General features: G+C 37.7%; 1 non-coding gene across 1 annotated transcript; it reads right to left on the reverse strand.

Annotated features, from left to right (window-relative positions):
• Nucleotides 1-4508: 4508 nt before the first annotated feature.
• Nucleotides 4509-4611, reverse strand: LOC140631355 (U6 spliceosomal RNA). Its single transcript, XR_012028981.1, has one exon. It is a non-coding gene; the product is annotated as a U6 spliceosomal RNA (small nuclear RNA).
• Between the last annotated feature and the right edge of the window lie 17600 nt (nucleotides 4612-22211).

Below are 22211 nucleotides of genomic sequence, written 5' to 3' on the forward strand. Positions count from 1 at the left end.
GCAAAATCCAAATTCACATTTTTGACCACCTACTGCACAGCTTCCCGTGACTGTGTTACAAAAACCTCAAACTCGGTATAGGCTAAAGAAAGAAAAACAAAACATCTTCCAAACTGTTTTATCATTTGTTCTCAGCCTAAGTGAATGGAATCACAGATCTTTCAGTCATTTCCATAGTTTCTGTATCATCTTCTTCCCAACTCCTCCTGTAACCTAATATCCAGCATACCCAAAAAGAGTCCTGACCCCTATGTGTCTTTAGAATTAATTCGTTCAGTCTGATAAGTTCATGTGGTGGGGCTTCTCTCTCAGTTATCTCATGCATTCTCCAAATACTCTGCTAAGACTTCATTCTTTCCATGTAAAGCAGAGACACTGACACTAGCTGATTCTTACCAAGCTCTGCTTGAGGATCTTCTGTGCCACAGCAGTGTGACCTCAATGATTCTTCCATGTCATTCTGAGCATCACACTTGCCTCAAAATCTCTACTGGGAACACTGAGCGTACCAACCTATGGCCCTTAGCCTGGGTATTGATGCCAGCAAAATTAGCAGCTTGAGAAGCTGCTGCCTACACTAACCTTTTCCTCTGTGTATCCTACATATAAGGAGACACCTTGAATCAAAACTTAAATTTTACCAACTATTGGAATTCAAGTATGTCTGAGCATAAATCTGGAAAACTGGTGTATCGGATATGATTGTGTCCACTCAAAGTTCATGTGCACAAGAGGGTGATGAGCACCTTGGGAGAGTGCATATCTCAGGAAAGAAAGGTTAGGCAGAGAATACAGGTCATGAGCTAAAGCCTTGGTCATTGAAAAAAAGGAACAACTTCGAGTTTAATATAATATCAATTTCTCATATACCCTTCGAAGTCTAGCACATCATGAAATCCTGTGTAAGCTCCATAGAAATTATGTGTCAGTTACAGAGATGAAATGGAGTAAAAGTCTTTTCATATTGTGTTAAATACCAGACTGAGTTTCTGGTTGCCATCTTGTGCACTCAAAAGTGAAAAGATGTCTCAGGTCTGGGGTCAGTGGGAGGGTAGACTGGAAAAGACAACATTTGCTTTCTCAACAACACAGGGCCATAGAGTCCAAGAGATTGAAACTCTGGCTTTAAGCTCAGCATAGAACAAGGAAGGAAGCAAAGGTCAGGGTGGCATGAGATGAAGAAAGATCCAGGCAGAAGCGATAGACACAAAAGTAGAGTTTCAAGATATTGACTTGATGGTACAAGTCTTTAGTTCCCATTTCCCCACTTTTCGCTTAGCAGGCCTACATCTAAGACTCACCAACATCATATTCCCGTTACACCCTCTATCGGGACTCCCCACCCCCACAAAGTAGGTTATCAGCAGGAAGCTACAGCATCTAGTGCTGGAGTACCAGGTTAATCTGTGTAAGCTAATATTATCCACACATACACATCAATAACCCCTTCTCGTGTACCCTGGTCAGGCAACTAAGGATTGCTTAATTATGATTGCCTCCCCAGATCTGTCCCATGTTTCTTCCTCTTCCTTGTTCCTTTACCTTTATTTTGGTACCATGATCAAACATATTTTTTTCAGAGTCTCTCTCCCTCCTCTCTTTCTAACAGCGTACACATCCTCATAACTCCTGATATGCTTTCTGGAAAGTCAGTATCACAGGTATGCCATGAAAACTACTATGATATCTTTATCTAAATAATAATTGAGTGAAATGACTAGTCTAAAGATCAACAATGAGCTGGAGACAGAACAGCGATGATTCTCAATATGTAATCTCCTCCTTAAGCAAAAGGAAATTGATCTCCTATTGAATTATATCCACTTGATACTGACGGAATAGCTCACCACGTATTTAACATAGTGGAAATGCTGGATGAATAACAGAGAGAGTCATATTGTGGCTTCTGGTCATCACTCCGGAGAATGAGTGGACCCAGTGTTTCTAAGCACCCTGGACAGTTCCTTTGCTCTCATCAGTCCTACTACTTGCATCTTTCCGTTTGGATAAATGGGTCATATTATCACTACATAGGTTTAAAAATCATATGTCAGGGATCCCTGGGTGGCGCAGCGGTTTAGCGCCTGCCTTTGGCCCAGGGCACGATCCTGGAGACCCGGGATCAAACCCCATGTCGGGCTCCCGGTGCATGGAGCCTGCTTCTCCCTCTGCCTGTGTCTCTGCCTCTCTCTCTCTCTCTCTCTGTGACTATCATAAATAAATAAAAATTAAAAATAAATAAAAATAAAAATCATATGTCAGAAAGCATCTCAGCTGTCCTCTTGTACAACTTCCTTTTGAGAAGTGAAGAAGCTTAGACCCAGGGGTCAATCACTTAGTCCAAGATCACTACTATCTTATCTGGAATAAAAACAAGCAAACAAACAAACAAACAGACAAACAACTCAAGCCTCCTAAGTCGCATTTTAAAAGCCTTCTCTACAACCTATTCAGGTTTGTTAAGTTCCTCTTAATCATTATTTTACAAGTGAGAGAATCCAAGAAAGTTAGGAAATTCTAAACATATTTGCCAAAGTTAATGGCACTGATCATCATAACTGAGAGTATAATATGGAAGAAACTGTGTCATTTTTCCTACCTAGCTGAAGTTAAAACCCTGCCTTATTTATTTATTTATTATTTATTTATTTATTTTTTTTTTGTTTATTTTTTCCCATGCCTCTATATATGGTTAGGATATGAAGATGTAACAAAAACCAGAGTCTCCAGGATGCCTGCGTGGCTCAGCAGTTGAGCTTCTACCTTCGGCCCAGGGGGTGATCCTGGAGTTCCAGGATCCAGTCCCACATCGGGCTCCCTGCATGGAGCCTGCTTCTCTCTCTGCCTATGTCTCTGTCCTTCTCTCCTTGTGTGTCTCTCATGAATAAATAAATAAATAAAATATTTAAAAAAAAACAGAGTCTCCAAGGAGCATGCCCCTCATGCTCCTTGGAGCAGGAAATGAGAGATTACATTCCCTCTAAGACATGGCCTTATATGTACATAAAATAAAGTTGGTTCAAAATGCTCTTAACCTAATAATAAATCTTTGAACGCTAATTGTGCCTTGATTTCCAGCACATGTTTGTACCAATAACCTCATTTTAAAGTCACAAAGGCTTTTTGCTGTTATTGTTTTTGTTTAAAGCCAATGCTGGAGGTAACGTGCACACAGGAACCTCTAAAAATCCATTTTTGTGTAGCGTTACTTAAACTCATCTATATTTTCCATTCTGCATTACAGTTCTATTGGTAAATTTCCTTTCCAATCAGTTTCTATTAATGAATGTTAACACATCACATTTTAGGTTCTGCTAAGATGAAATATTGTCAAAATAAATAAGCCTTTCCAACAGCCATGTTCATTTCCTGTTTTCCCTATTTTCCTACTGTGATAGAAGTTTTTTTCCTTTTCTTTAATGTCCTTGATTTTGACACTTGCTTTTTGTCTCCTGTACTGCTAATATAGCATATTTGCCAATGTAACTACTGTATTTAATTCTTCATTCTTATAATCTTACATATTGCCCTCCGAGCCTCATCTTTCATCCTTTCTGATCAACTAAGTGAAAGCCACCCCAACGTCCTCTACCCCCATTCCCAGACTGACCTTTCTTGTCATCTGCAGGACGAGAAGTGTTGCAAGAGTTCTTTCTGCTGCTAGAAAGAAGATTAACAACAGTTGAGTTGCCACAGTCATACATTTCATTTGTAGCCCTCCTCACCCACCACCTAGAATCCAGACATCTATCATTTCTTCCTTGAATATGATGTGGCCATATCGTCATCAACAACACACATTTTTTTGAGCACTTACCCTTATACGGGGACACAAAAGCTATGAGACATGGTATAAACCACCTAAAAGCTACAGTGAGTGAAAAGGTAATTCAGTGCAAGGTCATAGGGACTCAGAGATAATTCAGATGATGAGAAATCCGTTATGTATAAAAGGCTCAGAGAAATAGTTCCTTATCGGGTCAGGCTTGAACTGGCCCTGAAAGAAGGAGAGGAGATACCCAAATGGAAAGGAAGAGAGAAAATATTCCATGGGTGATTTCTTGATTTTAAAAGTTGGCTTTATGTATTCATAGAAAGTTCTTTGGTTGTTTTAAAGAATAAAGGTTCTTCTTTGGTTTTTGTTGTTGTTGTTGTTGTTTTATTAAGTTTTTGGTTTAATTCCAGTTAATTAACATACAACATAATATTAGTTTCAGGTGTACAATATAGTAAATCAACATTTCCATGCACCACCCAGTGCTCATCACAAGTGCATTCCTTAAGTCTCATCATCTATTTTTTTTATAAATTTTTATTTATTTATAATAGTCACACAGAGAGAGAGAGAGAGAGAGAGAGAGGCAGAGACACAGGCAGAGGGAGAAGCAGGCTCCATGCACCGGGAGCCCGATGTGGGATTCTATCCTGGGTCTCCAGGATCGCGCCCTGGGCCAAAGGCAGGCGCCAAACCACTGTGCTACCCAGGGATCCCCCATCACCTATTTTTTAAATATATGGAACACTTCATGAATTTGTGTGTCATCCTTGCTCAGGGCCCATGCTCATCTTCTCTGTATCATTCCCATTTCAGAGTATTTGCTGCCAAAGTAAGCACATCCATAGATAGTTCTATTCAAAAAGACTCTTCAAAAGTCTGTTTGAAGGACAAAAAAAATCACATATTTGTATACATTACGGCCAAAATTTTAAAACTTCTTTATATTAATGTTCTGAACATTAAGAAACACAAGCAGAGTAATTATTCCTGATGTATCTTTGTATACTTTAATCAGTTTCTTAGCTGTAGCAGACTTGAAAGCTGTCACAAATATTTTGCTGTAGAATTTATTTTTATTAAGACAGTCTTATTATTTTTAATTTTATCCTAAAGTTTCTTTTAATTTTCTTAAAAGTTAAATTTTTGTTTAATAAATTTGAAATTATTGGCTTTGCCAATGGACTCATCTTTTAGACCATGTTATATTTTACTGAGAAAAATCTCCAGGTGGTCAGGTGACATCAGACCAAATTCTACTAAATACAGAATATTCCTAATTCTAATTCTTTGTAAGGAAGCATACAAATATTCAGCTCAAATGTCTTCAATGTTTCTGTTTTTGGGTTTCCACCCAAATTACTTTCATTTCACATAGGATCAAACTCTTCAAATAAAATGCTTCTATCTGTCACATTTAAAAATAATGGCCAGAAGGGAGGGGACTGGACAAAATGAGTGAAGGGGAGTGGGAGATACAACCTCCAGGCATGGAATGAGTAAGTCATGGAAATAAAAGGCATTCATAGAGAATACATTCAATGATATTGTGATAATGTTGGACGGTGACAAAAGATAGCTACACTTGTGGTGAGCATAGAGTAATGCATGGAGAAGTCGAATCACCATGTTGTACACCTTAAACTAAGATAACCTTGTGTGTCAACTATACTCAAAAACTTCTTAAATCCTTAATAAGTAAAATAAATGCTTCATAAAATGCAAATATTGCAAAATCATAAGGCTTCTCAACTTTATTTCTATTCTGGAAGAAAATATAAATTCATCTAATTAAAAATAAAGTTTCCATTAAAAGACTATTTCCCAAAGCTGAGGTATGTCAGGGTTTTATGGAATTTCAAGATTAAGGCTTTTATATTCTGAATTCTCAACGTCACATTAGACAAAATGTGCCCCATGCTGGCACTCAAGATCATTTTTTTCTGCATTTTTATTAATTTTCAGGATCATCTCACTTGGACATTTTATTTTTAGTAATTGCAATTTTCTAAAATCTTCAAAAACTAAAGGTTTTCAGTGTGCCAATTATTGATTTTTTTTTTTTTTTTTTTGACAGTGACTGACCTGCGAGCACACAGTCTCCAGCCTGTCCTTAAAGGGCAAAAAGTTGGCCACCCTGGCACAGGAGCTTCTGGGCCCCAGCCATCATGAACAGTAACTGCAACCTGCATTGCAGCCAAAAAGCGGAACATCCCAAGAAACTTTAATAAAAGATGTCCAAATGATTTGAAATAAAATGGAATTAAAATCAGGTAACTCATTTACAAAAAAAAAAAAAAAAAAGTTTTTCAGAAACTTTATAGGACCTGTAGGATGATTTACATAAAGTTTTAACATTTGTAACATTTGCTCATCGACAGGTAGCAAAACATTTACCTCCTTTTATTTTCTTTATATTCAATGTCAGCTTCATAACCAAAAATTAAGTTTAATTCTTTTAACTATAACAATAAAAAGTAGTTGTAAATGTTATCAGTGATAGCTTCTATTTTTGACTATGGAATAGTGTGGCTTGTTTGGATGGACACAGTTTGAGTAATATGTTTACCACTAACTCCATACACACTTCTGTTTCACAGATTTCTTCACTTTATAGCAACACTGATCATTTTGAGGATATGCCCCACGAAACTTTGTATTTATCTCATCATCACAAAGTATATAAACTGTTTCAATGTTGAAAAAAATTTTTTAAAGATTTTATTTATCCATTCATGAGAGACAGAGAGAGAGAGAGGCAGGTAGAGACACGGGCAGAGGGAGGAGCAGGCTCCATGCAGAGAGCCCGACGTGGGACTCGATCCCAGGTCTCCAGGATCATGCCCTGGGCTGAAGGCGGCACTAAACCGCTGGGCCACCCAGGCATCTCTCGATGTTGAAAATTTTAACTCAATTACAGTAATATTGAAAATAATGTCAGAAATTTCACCTTTGGAAGAATGAACTTCCAGAAGCTTTGCTTGATCCTATGACTGGGAGAAAACCTGTTTTGTGGATACTATCTTTATGGGCTTTCAATTTGAAACATATGACTCAGCCTTTTTCCACCAGGATTCTTTGAGAGAATTAAACTCCTCTGGCTCCAAGGCATCTATTGTATGTAATGGCATGCACATCTGGAATGATACTGGTTATCTACCATCTTGGGAAAAACTGAGAAAATAGTCTCTCAAGTCACTTTTCTGTGTTTTGTGGTTCAGCCCAGAAACTCAGTTGATCGCACTAATATAAAACTGTCATCATTTAACGGCTACTGAATATTTTCTTCCATAAAAGGAGCCAACACAGTTAATAGTTATTACTTCAGTTTTTGCATTATATACACAAGAAAACTTGGTATAAAAAATCAGAGAAATTATCTTAGAATATTCACTTTTTTTAATGTGCATAAAAGTCAAGCTTCCCATTATTATATGTAAACACACCCACTAGAACTATAGATATTAAATTATTGCATTCGGGCATGGTCTTCCTAAATTAGTAATTCTCTAGTGGATGCTGATGCTTCTTCAGCAGATTTGTGTTTTCATGTTGCCATGTGGTCAGTGACCGCCACAGCCTCTGGGGGGACTGGTGAATGTGGACAGACCTTGTGTTCAAGTTACCCATTCATCATCAACTCCCATGAGAATAGAATGAAGATGTAGTCTTTGAATTTGCATTTAACAGGCTTTGAATTTGGATCCAACAGGCTCTTTTCTTCCCTTTGAACTTATTTCTGTCAAAAAGGCTTATTGCAAAAGAAAAAAAATGTATCACCAAACATTGAACTGTTGGCTGTAAATTTATATCACATATATGATGACAAAATCACCATAGCGAAAGCCTTCACACTACTCACTACGTGATCTACACAGGACTGTCCAGTTTCCAGTTCACACACACATTTCATGTAGACCTCACAAAATTTCCCATGTGTCTCATTCATTGCTCCTGCCAACCAGGGGCCTGGCAGCTTTATGCATCTCTCAGGTTGTAGCAGGAGTCACGGGAAGGCCATGTCACAACTGGCTGGCAAATCAAGTGGCCACCAGGGCAGCAACTTCAAATGCCTCCACTGGCACCACTCAAGACCAGAAAAAATTAACCACCCCATATGGCTTGTATCTGAGCAGATTTCATCACCAATCACTTGACGTTCCTCCCTTGAGAAGGAGGCATCTATTAGTTGGTCTTAAAGCAGTGATTTAACCACACAGTCAACTGAGAGCTGCTGTGCTCACTATAATGTGGCTCATACAATTCTAGAAGACATCAGATAGGAAGTGTTAGCTACAAAGTAGAAGTCCACCAAGACTAACCTAAATAAGTGTTATTATTATTTTAATGCAACAATTAATATTAATACTTCAGCAGCCAGTGAACAATCCAGAGCAAATGCTAAATTGGACAGAATGCTGAACAATAGACAAAATACGAAGATGGTTGCCAGCAAATTGAGACATAAGATTACTTGTACTTTAAGTAAACAAACAAAATCATCTAAGCAGAATTTTTTTCTTAAAAATATTTTAATTTCCAGGGGCGCCTGGGTGGCTCAGTCAGTTAAGCATCGACTCTTAATGTCAGCTCAGGTCATGATCTTGGGGTCGTGAGATCAAGCTCAACATGAGGCTCCATGCTGGGCATGGTGCCTGCTTAAGATTCTCTCTCTCTGTCTCCCTCTGCCCCTCCCCACCCCCTGCTCCTGCTCTCTCTCTTTCTCTCTCAAAAAAGTGTTTTTTAAGTTTCCACATTATAATGTTCAGTAAACTTCATGGTTTTATTACATGGTTTCTTTAAGGAAAAAAAAAGGGGGCACTTGAGTGGCTCAGTTGGTTAAGTATCTGCCTTTAGGTCATGTCATGATCCCAGGGTCCTGGGATCGAGTCCCACGTCAGGCTCCCTATTCAGTGGGGAGTCTGCTTCTCCCTCTTCCTCAGCCCCTTCTCCCTGCTTGTGCTCTCTCACTCACACTCTCTCTCAAACACAAATAAATAAAATCCTTTTTTAAAAAACTCTGCTAAAATGAGTATATTCCAAATTTATTAGCCTGAACCAAATGAAGTTGCCATCTTTACAGTGCAAAAATAGTTGAATATCAACAACTTCAGATTAGTAATCTTAACACTTTGATAAAGTCCACAGTTCAGAAGCCATGTTGTTGAAGCTGAAGAACAAGAAGGAATTTTGGAGGAAATACAAGAAGAAAACAAGAAGAAAACATGCACACATTCCAGGAGAGGACTGGGAAATGGAGGATCAGGGCCATAAAAATTATGAAGAGGTCTTTGCTTTAATTACGTTCCTAAAGTTTTATGAAATGTGTCTTGAGCAAGATCTACCCTGAAATATTCTCAAGAGGGTATGAGTTCAGAAACCAAAAAAGGAACCAGAGGCTCACAGAGGATACCAGTAATTTGTCTGGCACTTTGCAAAGTGAGAAAGAGAATTGAAAACCGAATGGGACCGATTAGACGTGAAAAGAAAGAAAAGCAAGAACAGATTCTCAGGGAAGCTTGGGCCTTGCCCTGAGGTGTACCAGTCACGCACTTAAAACCCTTTAACATCAAAACCCTGTTTAACACATGCTAACGCCCAGCTGGATGTGATTTCCAATTCTCCCCTTAATTTTTCTCAGGTGCTGAACTTGTAAGGCCCCCAGCTTCATGGAGCTCGTGATGTGGTCAGAGCTGCCTAGCTGAATGCCATGCCACAGAGGTATTTACAGCAACAGGGGGTTGGTGAGGGAAACTATCCTATTTTAATTTGGGACAGCAGGAAACATATGGTATTGGGGAGAAAAGTACCGGTATTGCGTGATTGGTCACATCGCTCACAAACTAGCAGTGACACCCAACAGATCACTTCATTTCTCTAGACTTCATTGAGAAAACGGCAGTTTGGGCCAGGGAAATGCCAATGTAATGTGTCTGTGCTATTTTCCTCAAATTGGGATAATGCAGAATTAGCAGATAGCTTCTGTTATCTGTGTATTTGTGTTCTTTGCTAGATCCGGGGAATAGAGAGGAAAAAAATAAAAGAGCAAATTCCCAGGAATCTTCAACTAATGTGGAAGAAATTATAGGATCAATAGAATCAGAGCAGAGGCAAAAAGTGGGGTCCAAGGTTGGGGGAGGCAGGGGTGGAGGATGAATTTGTCTGTTTGAAAGTTACTTTTTTTTTTTTTTTTTTTTTAATCAAAACTGTCTCTGGGTGCTGCGGACAAGGAACATCATTTAAGGAGTTTATTTTTACTTCTTGCTGAGATCTGTATGACTGAAATTCAGTCTTGTTTTTTCATCCTCCTGCTGTTTTTCTGTTTGTTCAGTACTGAGCATTCGAGAGATATTTCAATTCTGAAAGGGGGAAAAAACCAACAACACTACAGGGTAAAGTTCCATGTCTGGACATTTTTCTTATAAATTCTCTCTCTCTCTCTCTGTGCATATTTGAGGAACTTCAAAGCGTGTGTTCTTAATCACTCTATTTCATTTCATTAATGCTTACAAATCTGACTTATTGAATCTAAATGAAGTCCTTATTGTAGACATTGAACATACAGTGCAATATGCTACGAGTAGGATAAAATGTCCCGAAGGATGGAGGAAATGAATTTCCATGCATGTCTTGCAGGGTAGTATTCTTTTCTAAAAGGATATCCTCCAGAAGCAAGATGCCGCTGTTAGTTGTTTGTTTGTTTGTCTACCAAACAGATATTTCACCTGCGGTTAATCTATTAGTGGGTAATGTTGTTTTGACTGGAGATACTAAATGATTGTTCGATCTTCATTGTTTAAATAAGGAAACCGAACATCCAGTGTATGGGCTTTGCCTAAGGTCATATAGAGAGTAAGTCACACAGTCACACCTTCTGACTCTGGCCCTTGGTTTATCCCATTACATAAATTAAACAATGTTCACTTCTGAAAGTTCCACAATCGGTCCACCATCTTGGATTGGCTGTGTGAACTTAGGTTGTAAAACCATTTGACCTCGTTGTTTTGTTTTATTTTGTTTTCTGGCAACATGGAGGTTTCTATCTTCCTCAGTTGAAGGTGGCAGGTTAACACAAATGAGTTCATCTGTCAAAAACTATATTAGAGGGGGTCAAGCCAGAGGGACCAGGGAATGAAGGCTTAAGAGCAATTATCCCTGCCCTTATTCCTTAAGGATTTTCTCTATTGAAACTTCTCCATGGTGCCTCCGAAGATTAGAATGCTGAAATATATGGGAGCCTGTTGCTAGCAAAAGTCTGTTAGCATTACCCTGGCCATGTTATCACTAGCATGACTATGATCCCTTTGTTCACCATTCCAAACTCCAAAGCTCAAGAATACTCTGAAACTCAAAGTTATTCTTACTGAGTCACTGAAACTCATTTGACAACAAAAGCTGATATAGGGGCACCTGGGTGGCTCAGTCGGTTAAGCATCTAACTCTTGATTCCATCTCAGGTCATGATCTCAGTGTTCTGGGATCAAGCCCCACATTGGGCTGTGCACTCAGCAGGGAGTCTGTTTCTCCATCTTCCCCTCCTTGTGCTTGAACTCTCTCTCTAAATAAATAAATAAATAAAATATTTTTTTTAAAAGCTGATATAGATGAATATTTTTATTTATAGTCTTTATTTATCCTAGTATGAATACTCAGCCAACATTTTTTACATTCATTTTTAGGGCAGGGATCCAGGCCCTGCTGGGATATACTATAATGTCATAGGCATTGTATTATATTTCTAAAACTTAAAAAATCTCCAATTGAAAGGCACATCTGGCAATTTTGGATTTTGAATAAAAAGTTATAGACCTGTATATAAAACTTGTGTGCTTCCAGAGCCTTGAGAAAACGCAAAGCATGATTTGTGGCACTCAAGTGAGATGATCTGTCCTACAGCTTGGCAAAGGTCTATTTTGGGTGGCAGTGTCTTTCATGTATGTGAAGCATATGTTTCTGTAGCATGTCAGAAGAAATCACGTTGACTTTCTCAGAGGACAATTCAGGGAAATTCTTTACAAGCACTGAAACACTCCATAGCCTAGATCCAGAAGTAATTCTTGTGCTTGGAGCACACGCTTATAAAACCTCATAAACTGATGGCACTCAGCAAACACAACAGAGTTAACCATCTCACTAGTGACAACTTCCCTAAATGATGTTCTATGGGAAACTGCTGAGATAGAAGGCTGTGACCAAAAGTGCTAGAGAAGCCCCAAAGAGTCTTCCTGTTCTTGGAAACTGACAATGTACATTAGCCAATTAAATACTTGGAAAAATCCTACAAAAACAATAACTGTTTAGTGAATTTGACCATGAAATTAGTCATTTCCAAAAACATCTTATAACATCTCAAGGTACTTAACATTTCCATGAAAGAAACACTGAGAATGTTACTTGCTGCTATTGAATATTGCCAAATTTGGGGTTCTCTGCTATCCCCAAGTAGGATGACAGGCAAAGAAGGGTAACGAGGAGCCAGATTATGGAGAAAATGCTACAGGCACTTGAGTGGGAAAATTGGTCCGAAAAAGAGAAGATTTGGAATCCTCTGACCCGTCACTGATGTCTTTAAATGTTCCCTCTATTATCATCAGAGTTTCCACCCGTGGCTAAAAAGGTCCTTTAGATAAAATGTTCCAGTTGGCCTATTTTAGCCAAATACAATTTTTTTAAAACTCTGGTAAAATATATATAACATAAACTTTATCATATTAATTACTTTAAGTGTATAGTTCAGTGGCATTAAGTTCATTAACGTTGTGCAACCATCACCACCATCCATCTCCAGTTTGTTTTCATCTTCTTAACCTGAAACTTTGAACCCACAAAACAATAACTTCCCATTCCCTCTTCCTCCCAGCCTCTGGCAGCACCATTCTAATTTCTGTCTCTATGAATTGACCTCTCTAGAGACCTCATATAATTGGAATCACACACTATTTGTCCTTTAGTGACTGGCTCACTCAACTTAGCATGATGTCCCTACGTTTCACCTACATTGTAGCACATATCATTATTTCATTCCTTTTTAAGACTGAATGATATTCCACAGTATGTACAACATTTTGTGTGTCTATTCATCCATTGATCAGCATGAGGGTTGCTTCCACCTTTAAGCTATTGTGAATCATGCTGCGATAAGCATGCGGGTACCAATATCTGTTTGAGCCCCTGCTTTCCATTCTTTGGGCATATACCTAGAAGTGGAATTGCTAGATCATATGGTAATTCTATGTTTAATTTTTTAAGAATCCATTATACTATTTCCAAAACAGCTGTACCATTTTACATTCCTACCAACAGTGCACAAGGGCTCCAATTTCTCTAACTCCTCATCAACATTTGCTATTCTTTATTTTTCTTAATAGTAGCCATCCTACTGAGTGTGAGGTGGTATATCATTATGACTTTGATTTGTATTTTCCTGATTTTAATGATGTGGAGCATCTTCTCATGTGCTTATTGGCCATTTATACATCTTTTCTAAAGAAATGTCTATTCAAGTCCTTTGCCCTTCTTTAAATCAGATTGCTTGTTTTTTTGTTGTTGAGTTTTAAGCTGAACATGATTTTTAAAAATTATGAGCTCTCCCTAAAGATAGAATTCACTGCCTCTGAGATGGTGAATCTTTATGATTTGAGGTGTTCAAACAGAAGATGAAATTATAGCTCCTTAGTAATTTAATTATTTCCTATATTAAAAAATATTCACAGACTGGTTAGAGATGACTATTTGAATGCACGCATTTATTGCCACTTCCACTTGAAACTCCACTAAATTGGAGTTTCAGTAATTCATGCCGTAAGTATTTATTGAGTACCTACTATGTGTCAGGCCTATTTTTGGCACTGGAGATACAGCAGCAGATAAAACAGTCTTTAGAATTGAGGAATTTATGTTGTGATATGTGAGGAGATAGAAAATGGAAATAGTTGTTATTTCAGAATCACAATATCTGTAGGGAAAGAATTTCAGGAAGCTGGACCAGCAAGCAAAAGGTTTTAAGACAAGAGAATGCTCAGTATCTTCAATAGAAGTGAAGGCTAGTATGGCTGAGACCAGTAAGTATAAGAGGTCATGGTAGGAGATAGAATTTGGACAGACAGAGCATATAATGCTAAGGAAAGACTTTGGATTTTATTCTAAAGATAAAGGTAAATCAGTAGTGTACTTTGAACAATGGAAATGTATGAGCAGACTTAGATTTTAAAAGATCACTCCATCTGCTGTGTAGAGAATATTCTTAGCAGGGCAAAAAAAAAAAATGGAATTAACAATTGAGAGCAATCCAAGTGAGAGATAATACTGGGTTGGTCCAGGTCAATAGTTGGAAATGTAATGAAAAGTCAGACTGAAATATACTTTGAAGTTAAAGTCAATAGATGTGCTGATGGATTGACTACGAAATTAAAAGAATGAAGATAATTAAAAAGATCTCAGCAACTGGGTGATTGATTATGTCATTTCCTAATATGAGAATGTGAGAGCAGCAGGTCTGGGTGGGGAAGAAATGAAGACTTTGGTATTAGAATGTTAAGTTTGGGATAAAAATGACCTATCACAACGAGATACAAAGTACAGAACAAACAGAACTTCAGGCTGACTAAGCAGGGCAGAAAAAGAGAAAACTTCCTCTGGCGGTAAAAAAAAAAAAAAAAAAAAAAAAGTGATTTATCCTGTATGAGAAAAGATCAGGAATTTGAGATGACAAGATACTTCTGAAAATGGTGGTATAAATAAGACTGAAAATAGCAAGATTTATTAGAAGTTTTTGTGGGAATGGTTAGATTCCCAGATCCCCGAATCTCTACTCCCTCCATTCAATCGGGCATCTGCCTATCATTTATTCTAGCAGAAGAATAAAGAGTTGCCTTCTGGATATGTTGAACTAAAGATTTTCTAGAGTTGAAGACATGAGGCTCAGAAGAGTATGAGAACACTGCACTGAAACAAGAGTGTTACATTAAATCACACCATATGTGAAGACCTCACCTATACCTCTACCCCAATTTGCCTTCCTTAAGGGTAATCAGCTTTATTTCTCCCTTACAAAGGACCAGAGATTCTTCTTTGAGAAATCTGCCTAATCCACTAGGAAAGATTCTGATATATGGGAGTCTTGAAACAGTGACTGATCAATTCACCCTCCAGAGAACCCCACCAGTCCACAAGCTCCACTCAAGTACAAAAAGATTCCAAAGAGGTTTTAGTGTATCATTTTAAAATATGAACAGAAAACCAAGAATCATCAAATATTTGAGGAAATCCTGCAAAATGAAGGATATATCAAAACAAAAATAATGAAGAGGTGCCTGCATGCTCAGTCAGTTAAGCATCAAACTCTTGGTTTTGACTTAAGATCCTCTATCTCTCTCTCTCTCTCCCTCTCCCCTACCTCTACCCCTCCCTCTAAAAAATATCAGACAGCTAAAGAAACAAAAACTTTATCTATAATTGAGAACATAAAATAGATGAAAGTTGTAAGTCGATGAAACAAAACTATGCCCCTATGAAAAGAATATGCAGAGAGGTAAAAAAGGAGCTCTTGGCTATTAAAAATATCTAAACTATATTTTAAAAATATCAATGGAATTGAATAAGATTGAGAAAATGTCACCCAAAATAAGACATCCAAACTAACAAACAATAGAAATATATTAGATGTAACTGAAAATAATGAGTGTAACTGAAAACCAGTACAGAAGAGCTATCCATAATAGGGAACTCTGAAAGAGAAAATGGAGGAAGGAAATTGTCAAAGAAATCATACAGGAAATTTACATAGAACCAAAGAACATGAGTTTCCAGATTGAAAGAGCCCATCAAGTACCTAGCATAAATACAGACAATACGAAATCACATCATTATGAATGAAATTTTAGAATACTTTAGAAATACTTTAGAAATCTTTAGGATGTGAAGAATAGATCCTAATAACCATGAAAAGGAGAAAAAATACAAATCAGATTATCTGCACAAAATTCAAGTCAGAATGGCATAGAGATTCTAAAATCAGTCTAGTTGCTAGAAAACAACAGGGAAAATGCCTACAAATTATGAGGAAAAAAGGGAAAATGACCTTCTACCTAGAAATCCGTATCAATGTATTGATTAAACATGAGCAAAGAATAAAGATATATTCAGCTTGCAATTTAGAACAAAAATTACTTCCAAATACTTTTTCAGGATCTACGGGACAATTATTTTCTACCAGAATGAGAGGATAGATTAAAAATGGAGGAAGACTAAAATAAAGGAAACAGCCATACCAGCAAAGGAGACAGGAGAAGGAAATCCTCAGGATGAGACCGGAAAACTCAGGATGTATCTACATTGGGAAAAGAAGACAACCAGTTCACATTGGGATGGGAGAATGGAGGACCAAAGGAAATATTTCTCTAAGAAGTCAAATTGATGTAACATCTGATATGCTTGAAAATTGAGAGAAAACTGACACTTTTGACAGTGTTTGGGGTTGATTTTTGTTCTAGGTATGGGGGAAACTAAACAAGCAAAAAAATCAAGAAAATTAACAATGCTAGAAAAAGTAGCATTTTACAAGAAAGGATATATAATCATAGTAGTCTACATGGCTCAGCTCATGCACTTTCTCTCACAAATAAATAAAATTCTTTAAAAATAGTTTAATTTCATTAAAAAACGTATTATGTTTTGTATTGTCTACACCTACTTTGTCTGATTTTCACTTTTCTTAGCTACCTCAACACCAAAATCTGGCTTCCACCACAGGTCAATAGCGAATCTCACAAATGATCTTTTTATTTCTTAGGCCAAAGGACATAGACACCTTGTGGGTCTTCTCCACAACCATTTCTCTGTTGACCTGAGCTCTGGCTGTAAGCAGGCAGGTGCCCTCTTGACATGTTATGGATGTTCCAGAGACTCCTGAGTTCCCTGACCACACCCCAGTCCCCATCCTCCACTCCCAGATCCCCTACATCTTATCTCATAGTCCCCAACTTAGTTAATAATACCATCATTCAAAGCATTATGGAGCAGACCAGACTGCTGTTTGCTCAGAGAAACAGTCTATTGTGATGGTTAAAAGGTTACTAGAAACAGAGAAAACCCACTTCTAGCAGATTTCCTCTCAGAGACAACTCGAATAAATCTCTTTCAGTAGAAGGTAAGTTTTCAAAGAAGTATGCTCTAGTAAAAAGAGATGCTCACTAAACCCTCTTCCAAAATGGGACAGCCTGCTTAACTGCTGCCTTTTTGTTGGTTTAAATGGAAGAAGCAAGTTTGAAGCTTGAGGTGAATTGCTCAGGACAGTAGAGGATAGGCTGAGAATGTATGCAAGGTGTCTTTCTTCTCCACCCAATACACAGTATGTACAATAGATCTATTTGATAGGGCACTACATTATTACTGACTTGAGATTTCCAGCTGTTACAGTCTGGTTTGGATGACCCAATCAGTTGCCTAGGTCACACACCTAAATCATTACCCTTTTCCATATAACTCGCATGCAGCCAGCCACTACTTAGTCCACTTTCTCAATCTCTTTACATGTACCCCCCGAATTCTCTATCCCCTTAACACAATTTCAGGTGCCAAGTCTCCTCATTTTTCCCAAAATTCTTTCAGTAGCTCCTTAATTGATTTCCGTCACCATCAGTGTTGTTTTCAGTTTCATCTTTTCCCCATCCATCCTCTATGTATGCTTCAGTGATATTTTTCTAGAATGTGAATTTGATAATGTCCCTACATGATTTACAACTCTTCGCTAAAGCCTGAATGTCATTATTTAGAAATTAATGCTTTATGTGATTTCTGCTACTTACTTAGCTTCACCAGAAGGATTTATTGCTAATCCCTGCACAAATCAGTATATACTTAGTTTGTGTTCACCTGTATAGAGAAGCACACTTCCACCATTGTCCAGCCTCTGGGCCTGTGGGAATTCACACCCCTTCTCTGCCTTGATGCTACACGTACCCTGCCCTCACTTAGCCTGAATAAATCTTACCTGAACCAAGGTGCTCACACAACTGTCACTTGTAGGAAATGTGTCCTGCACCCCCTAGTCCATGTTAGCTGTTGTTCTTCTGTGCATACTAGCAACTAAGCTATTAGCTTAGTTACATTGACTTGAGATCTTTTTTTGTTTTTTTCTGCTTTCTCCATTAGACTAAGTTCCCTAAAAGCTAAATGCACATAAAATTCCCAGACTTTAGTATAAAACAATTACAGAAATTAAAATACGTTGAGTGGGTAGTTGATCCTCAGAACTTTGTGGGTTAAAATAGGTTTTAATACTACCATTTTAAAGATGAGAAAACTGAGTTTCAACTAGGGATGATGTGACCAAACCTAATACGAGTCAAAATATTTCAGAGCAGGAGCCATAAATCTGGCTCATAAAAGTCTAGCCTCAGTTGTATGGGAGGTTAGACTTTCATGCATCTATTTATTCAACAAATACTTACTGAGTTCTTACTATGTGCCAGGCATTGTGCTAAGCACTGAGTGCTTAGTTGGTTTTATTAAACTAACAAAAATTCCTATTCTCATGGAGCTTGCATTCTAGATAACCTCAGGGTTTCTATGCATTTAAGACTTTACACTCTGATACTCTAATTCAGGGAAGGTCTGTCCCCAGTTTGCAGGAAAGGTCTATCCCCAGTTTGCAGGAAGAAAAAAAGCAAAATATCTTCTAGAGCTATGAAAGCAGAAAAATCATGGAAAAATTGCTTTGTTTTCTAGAAATGAAGATGCTTCCTGAATCTGCCCTTTGCAGGCTCTTGTTGATCAACAAGCCACAATTCAGGAGAGCAGGACGCACATCCAGAAACCACTGAGCCCAAGAGATATTTCCAACATAAATTCTCTGCTCTTGTTCCCTCCACATACCATATTTATGCAGGCCTCGGGGATTTTATTTATGGCTTTGTCCATTTCTCCTTTCCTCCTTTCTATTCAAATCCAACCCATCCTTTAAGGTTTAGCCCATATCACACCTTCTTGGCAAAACCCAACTCAATCGGAAGATTCACTAAGGCCACTTTTTCCCAAAACTCAACAACACCAAAAGTTATCTTAATAATCTATGAGTCTATGATGGGTAGGATTTTTTTTTCCAACTAACATTGAAGTTTTCTGACGGTGGAAATCCTATCTTGTGCTTCATTAGCATCTACTAACACCTGCAAGTGTGTGGGGCATATGAGAGATAACTAAACAGCACTGAAGGAATGAATGATTGATTGCTAATTTCCAGTCATTTTGCCATCTGATACTCTCCTGGAAGGGATGTAAATGCCTCCCTATGAAAGGGACACTCTCCAGCACAATGGCAGACGTGCCCCGCCCCAGTGCTATTGGCCATGATTCGGTTCTTCTGAGAGAAACATCAAAGGGGAGGCAAGACAGGCCTGGCACACAGAAGCCAGCCTCTCACTTGCTCCTTATACCTCAGACAGCAAAATGCCAGAATGAATCTCTCTTCTGAGCCGTGAGGTTAATGTGGCCATTTATAGATAGAAGGAGATTAGGTATGTTGAAAGGGGAAGGTTTTTATGCTTTGCTTTTGATCCCGTCTGGCACTCCTCAGAGCTGCCATGTGCCCCACACCTGATAAATACTGTTTTATAAACGGCATAGAAGAGAATTTAAAGCCATAAATCTATCCCCACCCCCACCCCTCTCTTTTTTATGGATCTAAAGGCTAATTAAAACCATGCTCTTGCTTTGCAAATGAAGCCTCATCTTTCTGGCAGCCCCCATTTCAAATGAACTTGAGGGCAGTGTCAGTGCAAAGGGCGGCCTTGGGTTGCTGCTGTCCAGGCTGTCCCGGAGCACTCCTGGGCCTTGTAGTTCTGTCTCAAGGTGTGTGTGTACCACCCAGGGCTTCTGCAATGAGCAAGGACACACAGTTCTGCTTGGGCTTCGACCTTGGTTAATGCACAGTGCTAATAATATGGGCCAGTTCAAGATTTAGTTCTTTTTTGAGAAAATGAAAACAAAAGCAAAAACAACTTTCTTCTTTGGCCATAGGCTGCTCCCCCAAACTTCAACCACTGCTTTCGGTTTCTGACACCAGGGGACCTAGGGATTGTATACAAATGAATCGGAACTTCCAAGGAAACAAAGCAAAATATTATACAGCTGATAATTGAATCATTATCAAGGCTACATAGTATCAGGGAAAATGTTCAGGATGAAGCTATACATGGAAAACGCATGTTTCTGCTTTATGATAGAAGGTAAAAATACATCATTTTTTACAATATATTTTCAATTACCAAATGATACGTGTGCACATGGTTGAAATAAGAAATAATCACACACCAAAGGCTCCCATCCCTCCTACCCCCAACTCCGTCCCCACAGAAAATACTTTGAACTCTTTCTGACTTTTTTTCCTGGGAGTTAGTGCCATCTCTCCAGATAATATATGGTTTTGCCTCTACTTCTTATTCACTTTATACATTATCTTTTGAATTCCAGATAAATTAGCATCTGGCTCACACAGCCTCATCCTATCTTCCCTGCACCAAATATCTTAGTAAATCAAAATTATGTCTTTTATTCCTTACCTTTTTACAATTTATTTTTATATTTTTTGTTCCACCAGCTGAAGAGAGTATCTCTGCTTATCTGGCTACTCGGTCAGGTAAGAATATTAGCATCCCTGCTTTTTCCTTCTAATCTCTGCTTTTTCTCCCATCTTCTATCACCAACTTATCTCATGTACACTTCTTTTCTATCTTCAAAATGGATGGCAGTTACCTCTCATTCTATAACCAGTTTTCACTGATGGGCTGATTCTAGAAATTGAAAGTCAACTGGCAATATCTCTGTTATTATGACCATGTCAGTATTGGACACAACAAAATTAGTCATGTTTTCATGATTATAGTTCTTCCTTGCAATGCTTCCTGTGTCTTCTGGAACTTCAAATGCCTACTTTTAATTTTGTTGCCTTTATATTAATTTTTTAATTTTTTTAATTAAAATTCACACTCTGTTTTCACATAGATTTGTCCTACCTAAGTCCCTCTATCCTTCTGATCCAATTTAAACCTGTGCCCCCTTGGCCATGTATATTGTTCTTCCTGAGATTTTCCTTTTCTTCTTTCCTGGATCCATTCCAACATATCTTATCTTCTTTACAGGTTTAACTCCTGGTTGGCTGTAGTACGTAGCAGACACATTTCTCCTTTTTCTAACAAAATCTTGTTTCTATTCCAGTATCCCATTTAATAAACCTGTATATTGCTGAGCCAATCACATTAACACTTCTCATCATGCTAATGATTAGTTAAGAATGTTTACACATTCCATTCTAAATAATGAAATACGAGGAGAAGCTTACTAAGGAATCTCCAGTGAAATCTTCAATTAAAACAAAAGACCCACAAGAATAGAATATCCTTCCTTCTTCTGTCCATTATCATACCTGCACATGATATCTAGTTGTAGAAATAATCCTGTAACAAGATTATTTCTTCTTGTAACAAGAAGAGTGCCATCTAAGGACTATGCATCTCACCAAGAATGACAGTAAAGAAAAATGGGAAGAACTTAGAACTTTGGTGATATGGTTAAGTCAACCACCCACTTCTAGATATTTCTTGTTATTTCAGATAATAATTATATTTTTTGTATAAGCCAGTTAAGTTGGGGTTTTCTGTTCTTGTACTAAAAGCCTTCCTAGCCAACAAAGTCATTTCTTTAAGAAGTTTCCTAATATTAGTGAGTGAAGTAAATTTTCTGAGTCTTTAAAAGTGAAAAATTGTTTTTATTTTACCAGAAAAATTTAGTGATAGTTTGGTTGGGTATAGAATCCTAGGTTAAAGACTCATTTCCCCCATGCTAGTAATATTATTGCTCCAATTTCCTCTATCTTGTTTCTTTGTGGGGTAGTCTATTCATTCCTTCTTGCTCACTCTTTCAGTGGGTTTTTAGGATCTCTTCTTCCTTAGTATTCTGTGATTTCACAATAATATGCTTAAGTATGAGCTTAGCACAAAGCATTTTCATTCTTTGTGCTAGACAATTGTATGTATCCTTTAGATAGATCTAGATAGGTAAATTAAAGCTTTATTTTTCCCCATATTTATGCATTTCTCTTTTTGGAAAACTGTTAATCAGATATTTGGCTTCTTGGAGTCATGAGCCATGTTTATGACTTTTTGTTCTATTTTCTATATCTTTTCATTTTATTACTCACTTTTGGATATTTCTTAGATTCTACCTTCCAATCCTCTTAAAATTTATTATGTAAAATGGTATTTTTAAATAATGAGAGTTCCATAGTCTTCATTTTCCTTTATCATAGCACCTGTTCTTGTATTATACTATATTTTTTCAAATGTTTGTTTGTTTATATCTAAGGAAAAGGTGACAAAAAGACAATTGCATGTTCTGGATACAGTTGTCTCTGTTGTTAGGTAAGGTGTCATAGTTACCC

This window comes from Canis lupus, chromosome 3, assembly GCF_048164855.1.
Source record: "Canis lupus baileyi chromosome 3, mCanLup2.hap1, whole genome shotgun sequence".
Lineage (NCBI taxonomy): Eukaryota > Metazoa > Chordata > Mammalia > Carnivora > Canidae > Canis > Canis lupus.